Below are 12793 nucleotides of genomic sequence, written 5' to 3' on the forward strand. Positions count from 1 at the left end.
CGAAAAGAATACAAAATACAATTGGGCCGAGCAGCGACTGATATTGGCTAAAGTTCTTTCACAAATTGCAAGTTTGTCGGGGCTGAACTAGTCGGTAAATTTCTCAATACAAGTTAGAAGTTTTACGGTGTTGCGGCGGGAAAGTCGAACCATGGTCGTTGGCCTGTTTCCCGCCGAAATTGCAAATTAAAAGCACAAGGGTCGGATCAGGTCAGGTCAGGAAAGGTTAGGCGGTGTAGCTTAAGGTGAAATTTGACTATCCAAAGTGGAAACGGGACCTAACAGCATCACGAGCATCGGAGTTTGGAAAACCCAAACGGTTTTTGTCATTGGACTTATCGATGCACATTGTACATATATGTAGGTATTTATGTATAATACGGTATAGATGTTGACGTGCAGCCGTGTCCAATTCAAGCGCCACAGTCGTTAGTCACGGTTTTAATTAAGCGGGATCAAGTGATCGCGGAAAGAGAAGATTTACGACCACGAACTACAGAATTCCCAAGAGAATCAAAAGCTCGGGTTTTAGTCGCTCTCGCTTATCGACAACGACGCGCCCTCCCTCTCACCGTCCATGATTTGCGTGTAATACTGTACGAATCTTGGGTACCTCAAATCGTCCCCCAGCTCCCAGGAATATCGGTGAGAATCAGACGCATCACCCATAGAACTGCCAGGCATTTCCCGACGCTCGATTAATTTGAGTATTCTGATATAAATCGGGCATCAAACTAATTGTCAATTAACTTTGTTAATTAATTAATCTGCAAGAAAACTTCTTTGTCTTTCCAACGGTCCCTCTTTCTCTGTATATACATACATATGTATATTGGATGTATATATTAATCCACTCATTTAATTACCCAACAAATTATGGCATTTCTCGCTTTAATCGCTGAGTGCAAATTGTGGTTGCGTAATATTTTCCCCACCTGTGTATTTACCATGTTATTCTGATCAGTTTTATCACAGACTCCAAAATAGAGAGTTTAATAAAATGATCTTTCCAGGCAGAATATACAATCATCAAAACTTAGTCTTAGTAGTTTTCGTACCTAGGGCGTAAAGCTTTACGCCCGTGGTGCAAACAATATTTTTCCTCGTAGTACGCGTAAAGTGCACTCGTATATGCACCATTTGCGGGCGTAAAGTAATAGATTGTTAAATTGCGTGATTTAACGCAAAACAAATGATTTACGCAAGTGATTTTACGCAATATAACGCCATCTGGTTACTGCCACAGAAACTAATTGATAAAGTGCGTGATTCGAGGCGAAACAAAATTATTCAAACTGATGATTTCAGAATTCAAGTGAATACAATGCTGTTCCACCGCGCATGGCACGGTGAAATGACCGCCGGTGTGTCTTCGTAGTTCGCTTTACAGCGTCATAGTAATTAGGTATTCAGTCATTTTAAACAGTCATTATGGTAAATCAAAGTGTAGACAGTAATGACTTTATCCCTCCAAAGTTACTCACGGCTGCCAATAAAAATACAAATATAACCAATAAAACGTACTATCGTTCAATAATACATATTTTTATTTCACTGATTTTTATTCTTTTATTACTTTTTTTCAATTTGTCACAGAGCATTTTTGTCTCCACTCCCCCCAAGACCTCCGGGGGTGGCTCGCCCCTTGCGACCCCGCCAGGGGCTGCGTCTCTAGGCCCCCTCCGCCGCCCTCACCGCGTAGAATTCCGCTTTTTATTCGTTTGAATTCATATTCCACCAAATGCTCTTCCCTCCCACCTTGGTTGCTTTGCTTGATTTCCACTTACTGCGACGAAAAATATTTTTTGTCACACGTGTACAATTTTCGTGTTTTCTTCTTTTTTTTTTTACCTTAAATCCAGGAATAAAATTTACAATATAGTAACGTTTTAATTAAATATATATATATGGTAATTGTTTGTTAATTGAATGTATTATATATGTATGTCAACTTGTAATTCGATCCCGGATTCTTGTCAGGAAAAAAAAACTACGAATCCATACCTGCGTTACAAAAAATATGATGTGAACCAGGGGTGAACGGCCTTTTTGCACTCGTGTGTTTGCCTTACCTACTCATCTCTGGCTCGGAATACACACTCGCTTCGTTCGTGCTTGCAAGCCCACAACTCGTACTGCAAACTCCGTACGCGGGCAAAAAAAAAAAAAGACCCACTTCTCGCCCTTGTTAAACAATACTGCTAACGTGCAACGGGGACAGTTTTTTTCCTTCAACGAATGAAGTAATAAAATGTTCAACGTAAAGTGGAAATTTTTAAACTTTCATCAAAGTAATTGCATATCTTTTGACATCGACAAAGTTGTTCCAATACTTTTTCGACGATCTTCGTTGTACGTATTATAATTCTTCTCGGATGTAGAGAGATGAACCAGATCCTGTTTATTTTAGTATGCGAAAATAGTTGCGGGCAATCGAATCCAAACCAGTCCTAACCAATTAACCTCGAGGGTCAACTATTGCGGTATTGCGGATAACAGTCAACAGCTGAGGGATGAGCACTCGGAAATTGTCGCTACTGCTGCTGCTGCAGGAATACCGGAGAATACTGCCAATTTTATTGGTTGGCCATTAGCTCGGAAGTTCGCGGCAAATTTCCCCTCCTGTCAACGGACGATTCAAATGCCCTACCAACCCCTGCCCAAAATACAATGCCGAGTAACACGAGAAGCTGCTCGCTGCTGATACTCATCTACGACTCAATTATCATTTTAAATATTTGAGTGAACAGTTCATGAATACTTTAGTCGCTACCAATTGAACTTTAATCCCCGTTTGTGTCCGATTCTTCCCCATCATTTAATAAATATACTCTTGCCGTTATTTTACTCGTGATAGAATAATGTTTGACAACTGTTGAAAGTTGGAAATGATCCTAGAGCAAAAATAAAATCGCAAGCGTGAAAACGGCGGTCATATTTATTTCTCCGATCGCGATCTGTTTCTTCTCTTTTCGACCTTTATTTTTCAGTCGTAACCTATCTCAAAAGAATTTTCGCACACTGAAGGCGAAATATTAATTTAAGAGAAAATGAATTCAACGAGCGTATCGTGGTAAGAAAAAACACGAGGAATATTGCGTAATTTAAATCCACCAACGCAACGCGGTTATTTTATATATAATATACATGTACATTATACATGTATACTGACTTATGTAATATTTTGGCGGAGAAATTGCCATCGTTACGATGTAACGCGAATAAATGAAAAGAAAAAAAAAAACAAAAAGGAAGAAGAAAAGGTGAATCAAAAAATATGTTGCCACTTGCCCCCGCGCGTGAAGAAAAGAATAAAAAATAATAACGACAACAACAACAATAATAGTATACGTACAGCGTTGAAATCGCGTTTTAGCCTGTGGAAGTAAAATTGGTTTTACGACACGAAGCGAAGCCCGCGGTTTCAACGACATCCAAGTTATGGCGTACGCCCAGTAAATTCATGCAAACATAGACGCACCCCACCGATATCACATTTACAACCTAGACGGTCGAAGTATTCCGATCATGACTGCACCCCCCAGTTTAACGTGTACAACCGGTAATAGTAGTAAGTATCCCAGATATAGGTAGAACGAGCAGGTTAAATTTGTTCTGGTCAAGTCGGGTTGGTACGTTGAAGATAAAGCGCAAAACTACGTGTTGCGCTTTCAATCCTGTACGTAAAACTGATATCCATTTATGGGTAAATATGCATGCGTTGGTGCACTTGCGCGTGTCGAACAGACGTGATTCTTCTTCTATTTCGCTTTTTTTCTTATTCTGGTTCGACTTTAGTTCGGTTTGACTTCTTTCATATTTTTCTTCTGAATCTTCACGAGCAGTCTTTTCTGCTATCTTAACCGTCCGACCCGAAGGTCCAAAAGACGTCTTAAAGGCGCCAGGAAGACCTGAAACATCATCTTTTCGTTTCTTTCATCGTTATTCTTCTGTTTAAGTTACAGAATGGGAATTTTCAGGGGGAAAAAATCCTGCTGTTCGTGGTAAAGTTATAAAGCTTCGGTCTAAATGTATCGTATTCTTTTCTTTCTTACAGATTATACGAACGATAATTTTGAAAATCATGTAAAATCTGCGACCAAGAGAGATTAACGAAGGCGAATTTTCATCGAGTTTGGTCAGGAATTGACTATATTCTTCTTATTATCTTTGCGATGATTCGGCCGGAGCCTACTGACCATCTTCTGGTTATTAAATGAAACAAAATGTTTGACATGACATTTCTTTACATTTCTGTATTAACTATCTATAACAATAACAAATGTTTAAAATTTTTTATTTTCAATTCTCAACTTAACTGCGCGTTGGTAGACACGCTTCATTCTTTAGAACGAAAGATTACATTGCGTATGACGTATATTCGACTTTACGCAATGAATAAATCAAGTTTCATATAAATTAAAAAATACAGTGAAATTGATCTAAAAATTAGAGATGTAATACACGGTAGACGAGAACGTGTTAAGATTACTCACAAAGTTTGACAACCCCGAAAGCGTAGGTGTTATTTGTTAGCTATTTCAGGAAGAACGGTAGGAAGTGATGTTATCAAATTCGTTCGCGATTATCGAGAAATAGATGGTGTCATAACAATTTAAAGGGATAGGTTCTTCCCCCGATAAACGATAGATATTGCGACGGGTTTCCCCGCACGAAATCTGGGATTTGGGAACACGCGACGGACGGATCGGGGGAGAGATCGGGACAGCTTAGATTAAGTGACGTTCCTTTCAAACCAAGTGCAAAACCTTAAAAACCAAACAACAAAGAAGTGTGTCCCACGGTGCGGTCTTGGACCGATAGCGTTGTTCTTGATTACCTTAGCCTAAGTTTGGGTCGCGTGTGCGTGTGTGTATGTGTAATGCGTGGATGTGTCGGAGAAATGGATGAGTGTAATCTAATTTTCATCTAATTTTGTATTGTGAAATTACGTCACCATTTTTTTTTCGATAATTTTACGGTAAAGGCAGGGTAACACTATCTATTTAAATGCAAAAATACCGGTCACATTTTTTTTTTTTGTAAATCAACGGTCACAACAAGATATGATCTGTTATTTGCAAAATTACAACTAGATACAAGTAGCGCGTCAATTTTTTTCGTCTCCCATAATCATAATTTTCGTTTTTAACGCTAGAAAGCAATGTAACATTCACATCCGATTATAAATATATTGATAAATTTATTATAGTTTCATTTCGATAATATATGCCTAAAAAGATAATTCTTAGATTTCGTCTTAGTTTTCTTTTAGATTTTTTTCGTAGAATATTCTTCTTAGTGTTCGCTCCTAAAACTCCCTAGGAGAGAGGTAGAACTAGACACGAAGTCGGCAGCGCAAAAGAGATAAAAGATTGTTAACAGCACTGGGAGCTGATTTCGGAATCACCCTTAGATTGAGTATATATTTTGTGAGACTTCTTTCATATGACCAATGTGGTAGTTTTATTCGCAATCACAGTTACCGTCGGACTACTTTTTTCAAATCGTTGATATCACCAAGTCAGTCGGAATGTTTGCGAACGGAGACAACACGTCTAATGAAATTAGTACATGATCAACTGGTATAAATCTTTCTTTCATGTTTTTATCGAATGACCAGGTCTATGACCTCTTTGACATGACAGTTGGTTTCACCCAGAATGTTTTAAAATATACTACCACAAAATTTAGAGATTTTACGTGTAGGAAAGTTTAAATTTAAAACCACGAAGTTCATTTAAGCATTTAAGATGAAAAATAATAATGTTATGATTACAGATAGTTAAAACAGAAATGTAAAAAATGTGCTGTCAAACATTTTGTTTTATTTGATATCCTAAAGATAGTCGGCAGGGCCCGTCCGAAACGTCGCAGACAATAAAAAGAATATAATCAATTTCTGACAATACTCGACGAAAATTCTCCTTCGATAATTTTGAAACTGTGCGCATTTAGATATCATTGTTATTTATGCATAGCATATATGTATAATACATAATATACTTTAATAGATAACGTCACAGGGTATTTTTTAAACCTTCTGATAATCTGATTGAATATTGTTTCTAATAAAAAAGAATACAAATCAAAGTCAAGTTGTCTCCAAACTTTACTAAAATACAAATGAACAGAATTCACGAAACTTCTCTATCCTATGTTGTCATAACATTTATTTATATTTTTGATGAGTATGATGGTATCGCGCAAAGAGTTTACATTCTTTGTAACCTAGCAAAACCTAGCAAAATTAAACAAATGAATCAAAAACGTAAACATTTCAAGACTAAATAAAATAAAAGTGCGATTATTGACCCAACTTTTTCAATGATTATTTTTTTTGTTAAAATTGTCTCTTTTTCTGAAAGGCAACAAATGAGTAGAAAGCTAAATAAAGGAATAAAAAATTATAAACAAACAGGGGATAAGAAAAATTAGTCTTTAACTGCCTAAACGAGGTTCGAGCAGCCTGTGAAGGGGTTGAAAGAGCGCGATCAAGTCTTAGGAGAGAAAGAGTGCCGGTAGCATGTAGAGTATGAGGTAAGGATGGTGCAGGAGCTTTGATAGTATAAAGCTTCGGTCTCCCGTACCCATCTTGTTCGTGTTAACTGACGATGGTGCTAAGAGAGGGTGGAAAAGTAGAGACAGCTATAAGTAGAGAACCGTGCGTATTCCGCGAGGCAGGAGAGACAAGGAGGGTGAAAGCAGGAGCGGGGCAAAGTAAGAGAGGGAGGGAGAGAGAGAGAGAAGGAAAGCTCACATTGATTTTCGAGGGGGCTGAGAAACACTGCAGGGACGGAACCCTGCGACGATGCCTCTCGGAGTGGCTGACGCTCACCTCCACCATTCCGCTACTACTTATTCCATGCCAAATCGAACGGTTACGCGACTATCGTTATTGTCGATTTTGTTGAAAATTTTTCAGGAGACAACAGCTTCACGGAAGTGCTTACTTTATTTCGAAAGACTTTTCCTAACGAATTACTATAGTTACGAATATTCAAGCCTTCTCAAAGTTGAACTTTTTTTGTTTCCGACTATTTTTAGATTCGTACCAAGACGGAATGATTTTGTTTTTTTTTTTTCTTCTTCTTGAGCATTTTCAAAGAGTTTAAATTGATATTAATCACTGTGTAACGTTTTGATGATAACAAAAACGAAATTATGAAAAATTTATAAAATTGTCTGCAAGGTGAAATCATCCTTTTGAAACTTGTCGAAAATTTCAAAAAAGCCTGAGCCAATCCAGATTTCAATAGGTGACAATTACCAAACTGCTTAGAAAAACAGAAAAAAAAAATTACTAAATTTATCACGATATTTGTTTACTCTAATTAAATTTTCGATACGTCAAGCATTAACTTTATAGTCAATCGAAAATTATTCAAGGTATGAGAATAATATTTAAAAAAATATCGTTAATTAGCGCAACCAACGGATGACATTCTCGGGAATTTTATGAGAATTTTAAAAAAAAAAAACAGTGTCAATTAACAGAGAAAGTTTGAATATAGGTAGCTTCAAAAGTGTTCTCATAAAGAATGTTGTTTCCCATAAATTGTGGAATTTGGTAATGCTACTATGACCTAAAAAAGTTTTAAAACAATTTTGAAATACCGAGACTTAAAATTGGTTAATCCGGCATGGAATGCCCCATACATATCGATACGTACATATACTTGGACGTGTATGCTTGTATGTACCAACTGCTGCTACATGTATATAGATATACATAAATATTATTAGATGCGTGCACATAACCGTCCCCTGCATGTGTGTATGTATGTATGCATGTATGTAGTTGTGTGTTTCATATGTACCCACTTACTTTTCTTCAACCGAGGACACGAATAGCTTCGGGCTTCTCCTGTGTGGTAGACCTATCCCACAATTTTCCACCGTATCTTATAGCGCGTTTCTTCAATCTTATTCTTCCTCAGAGAATTCACCTGCTCGTCCGCTGACGTTCCGCAGACCGCCTCTGGGCAACCTTTGTATTTCTCTCTCTTTCTCTTTTTCGGATTTTCTCACTCTCACTTTGTATTCTACTAACGACGGATTTCTATTGTTGTAATTACATAATTGATAATAATGTGAAAGTCGAACAGGATCGATTAAGATTCTGTATTGATGATCGAAGAACATTGAGTTCAGAAACATATCAAGGGTTGAGAGACTATTAAAAAAGTGTTGCTTACGATAAATAATAAGTAAAAGTTGATGTTCACAAAAATGAAGATAATTTTCATGGTAAAAAATAATGCAATATCTGTAAAGCGCTCCAGTGTAATACATAAGGTGTATGTATACGGTAAAATAAAGTATCATTCAATTGTTTCTCTGTCTCGCTTTATTCAAAGGATCGAATGTTTGAAAAAAATAATTCTCTACGTTTCTTGTATTATCCGGTACGTAAGAATGAATGAGAATATTGAAAAACTTCGGAAACATCGATCTAACAAAAAATGAGAAACTTCATTTCATTTCACATTTCGTGCAATGGAACGAAAAGTTTATTTGTTTCTTTTTACCTCTTTGTCTCCAGGGTCCCAGCATATATTGTCTCCTAAATTCGCCTTCATCAGCTTCTAACCCTTTTGCCCCTTCCCTCTCTTTCGCTCTCGCTCTTTTTCTCTCTCTCATTTTCTCTCTCTCATTTTCTCTCAGCCTCTCGCCTGATGGCAACGCGTAAGCAATATTTTTTCACATTTTTTTCTCTCGTTTTACGGCCGCGCAGAATTTTTTTTTCTCACGTATCTTTTCCTGCATCTTATAGATATACGCGTACATGTACCTTGGTATAACATAGGTTTGTTTATTATATCTATTATACCGAACACGCAAGCCTGCAGCTAAAAATTTTACCTCACATATTTTGGAAATATTATCCTTTTCTTTCGGTTCAGTTATAAAATTTTGCAAAGAAATTCCGGAAGAAAAAGAAAGTAAAACGAACCGAGGCATTGGGCATTAAAAGCTTTCTTTCGTTTTACTTTTTATCTCCGTTTACCGTCTCTCGTTTCTTTCAACTGAAAAGGGTGTAAATAGGTATGTATACGAGTATGTATACATATATGTATGCATGTATGTATCTACCTCATGTCATGTACACAGGGATACATGCCACCTTTACCGACCGGTTTCAATTACCGCACCAATTACGGAGCTTTTTCTACAATTATTTCCTATCTCCCAATCTCGTCAGTTTAATTTTTTTCCACTTCCTTTGATATCTGATTTAATTATAATTTGAATTACAGCTTGTAAAAGTACTTTTTGCACGTTTCACCCCACGCCCTTGTTTCCCTTCATTTATTATTATAAGGGGCAGGAAGAGGGGTGCGAGGGACCGGGAAGTGCAAATTCAAATGTTGAAAATTGAATTATACCCGTGAAGAATCGCTGAGAAAAATACGTCGTGTAATGTTATTACGAGATTTATGTAACAGAAAATAACAGGGATACAATTTTTACTTTTCCCCTCGCTTTATAATAAATCTTGTTTATCTATTTATTCATTTGCTTTAGCGACTCTTAGCACATGCGAGCATCTATCTAATAAATATAACTTTCCATGGTTTTCACCCTCGGCCTCAGCTAAGCCTATCATTAGGCAAATTCATAGAATATAGGGCGTTCCGTACCAAATCGGATGTTGACTCAAGAGTCATTAGGAATTGGAAAAAAGACAAATTACAAATGGCATGTTTTGCAGGAAATGAATTATTCTATTTTGTCGCACAGTTTCGTTGTTGAAAACTTTTTCTGTATTCTGTAGTACTCATAGAGTTCAAACTCATGGCTTTTCAGAACGTAAGTTTCAGCATGAACATTGAACAATTCGAATTTTTAACTGTGCCAGACCGATTCACTATTCGAAAGTTATAGCCAGTCGAAAATATTACGTTGATCAGTGCGAGAATCGTAAAAACTCAACAATTTCTGCCACAATTTTTGTCTTGGATGAAACATTGAAAAGCAAAATATCATTCGCTCTAATACGGCGTGAAAACTGTGATCAGCTTATTGCCAGTGGCATAGTGAAGAATCTTGGGGCCCCCTAAAAGGTCACTAGGGCTAGCACATGGCGGTATCGTTAGTGATAGCCTTACATTAATGCTTCACCTCATATCATATCACCATGACCAACGTCACTTCTCAAAATAAAGCTTGTTTCTTCAGAATTAGTACGAAACTTCGTGTAGTACGGTTTACTTTCATCGGCAGATCTAACTGTCGTGCCGGTCGTACGATAACCTTTTTATTTTTCAGTGGCGCATTAAATTTGATTAGAAAGGAAACTCGTTCGAGTTTTGATTCCAAAAAATTAATAACCCCTGAGAACCTATTGATGAATATTACTCCACAGTAAAGTGCATAAATGCCTTGAACATCCGGCTAACTTTTTTCGGTCCGAAACAAAATGCGAGTTCGATTCTATACGAATTATGTGACGACGCATCCCACTTTCTCACTTCAGCTCACAGAAGTCTGTATCATTGTCACATAATTCGTAGAGAATTGAACCCCCATTTTGTTTCGAATGAAGAAGAAGTTAACCGGAAAGTTAAGGCATTTACGTATTTTACTGTACAGTAATGTTCATTAATGCGTTCCCCTTTGTACATTACTTCTATTGTATAGTATGCGTGAATAATACTAAATCTCAGTTCAGGCCGCAGCAACTTTATCGCAAGATTCCAGGCACACCAGCAAGGTATAAACAACCGAAAACTTCGCGAATAATTAACATGAAATTATACCGTGAGTTTTCCTAGACGCGGAACGATCCGTGCGCGTGATTTAAGCAGCCGGAGTTACATCTCATGTTCAGGTTGAGCAGTAACTTCGATACCTGAATCAGGCGCACGAATCGTTCCGCGTCTACGAAAACTAGCGGTATTTCTCACGCATGTACACTTGGGGATAATGAATCTGAGACGACTAATTTTTTACACTAGACAGTTATGTTGGCAACACAGAGAAACTTACAGCGCCACAATCGGCCGAGCGCGAAACAAACTCAATCTCAATAAACGTAACAAACTCATGACCGTCGAATCTAATCTTAGAATACCGCGGGAATAATGACTTCTCGGATTGACACGTATTCTAAGGTTAGACTCGACGGTCATGGGTTATGTTACGTTTATTGAGATTAAGTTGGTTTCGCGCTCGGCCCACTATGGCGCTGTAGGTTTCTCTGTGTTGCCAACATAATTGTCTAGTGTAAAAAATTAGCCGTCTCAGATTCATTGTCCCCAAGTGTACCCGCAATGAATTTCTAACGACTGCATGATGTGTCGACTGCTAAAATTTAATGAACCGCCACCGCGCCGCTACAATCCGAGAGGGGCTATTTGCCACGTCGCCCAACCTTCTCTAAATTCAAATATTTTGATTTTGACCTTCGTAAATTGAGATAATTTCTGAGGTTATATACATCGAAGGGGAGCCGTTGTCTAAATTTATCACCGTTGGTTGCCAAACAGCTGCTCTCAACTTGTAGCGCGTGCGCATTAAACTTCAGCAGACGATGGACAATGCAGTCCTTCGGAATTCAACGTCTATACTGTGATAAAAGTGCCGACTTTGCACACAACTTTTACCTTAGCCGAGCGTAGCGGACAAATGCTGCGCACGTGCTGCGAACGAAAACTTGTCCATATCTGGTGCTGGCGATGTGCGCGTGGCTCGTAGTTGTCATTTTCAACAGACTCCCGATATAAATGTGAATATTTAGGTCCTGTATAGCGCATGAGCTGATGATCCCGAACTTGTGTCGATTGATGTTTTATTTCTCATTACATTCAGCCGCTGAATTTTTCAGCGTTCCACATGCGTACACGATCTGAAGATTTATTCCGCGGAGTTTCTGAGGTTTTGTTGCGATTTGTTGGGCTAACCGATTTAACATCGCGATATAAATTTTTAGGACCTTTTTTCACTGATTTGACTCTCAGAAACTGGAAAGGGCATTAAGAACATAGTAGGACGAAAACTAAAATAATGCGAACAAAGTACTATAAAAGTTCTTCGTTCTTTGGCTCGATCTGTGATTCCGCTATTCGCAGCGACATGAGAGATCCGGAATCATTTTTCCTGGCGAAATGCTGTCAACACATAAGGTGTAAATTAATAATTTCCAGATTTTTATCAAGAACCACCGAAAATTGAGTGAAAAAATACAGAGGGTCACACTGCCTGTTTTTTGTATCGAAAACTTTTTGTTCGAGAATCGAGTGAAATGATCCCTTCTAGACTAATTGAACACCAAGGAATTCAGAAAAGGCATTGACAACATCGCGGAATCACGGCTAAGGCATTACAGAAAAAATTTTTACATTTCTGGCTATAATTTTTGGTCTGCTGTTTGCAACTACTTAATGGGAGGGGGGTAGTCTATTTCGTCGCTGTCGTACAAACCTCGAATTATCCAAGTCCACGTACCTCAGATGCAAAAAAAGGGATAACAGCCCCATTTTACATGCAATACTGTACAAAACCACGCCAATACATTTTTATTTTTGCGTTAAATGAAAACGTTTTGGAGTGGTCTTCTTCACAATTGCATGTAGAATGGGGTTGTTATGTCCTTTTTGCATTTGACAATAAGATACGTAGACTTGAATAATTCGAGATATATACGACAACGTCGAAATCGACTATGGCACCCATTTAAGATTGCTCATTAGTCTTCTCTGCCAAAGTCCGTTGACATAGTAATGTCGGGATAAATCGGTTTCAATATTTTTAAAAGTCGTTTCAGATTTAGCTGAAAAATCTCAAAGGG

Source organism: Neodiprion pinetum, chromosome 5, assembly GCF_021155775.2.
Source record: "Neodiprion pinetum isolate iyNeoPine1 chromosome 5, iyNeoPine1.2, whole genome shotgun sequence".
Classification (NCBI taxonomy): domain Eukaryota; kingdom Metazoa; phylum Arthropoda; class Insecta; order Hymenoptera; family Diprionidae; genus Neodiprion; species Neodiprion pinetum.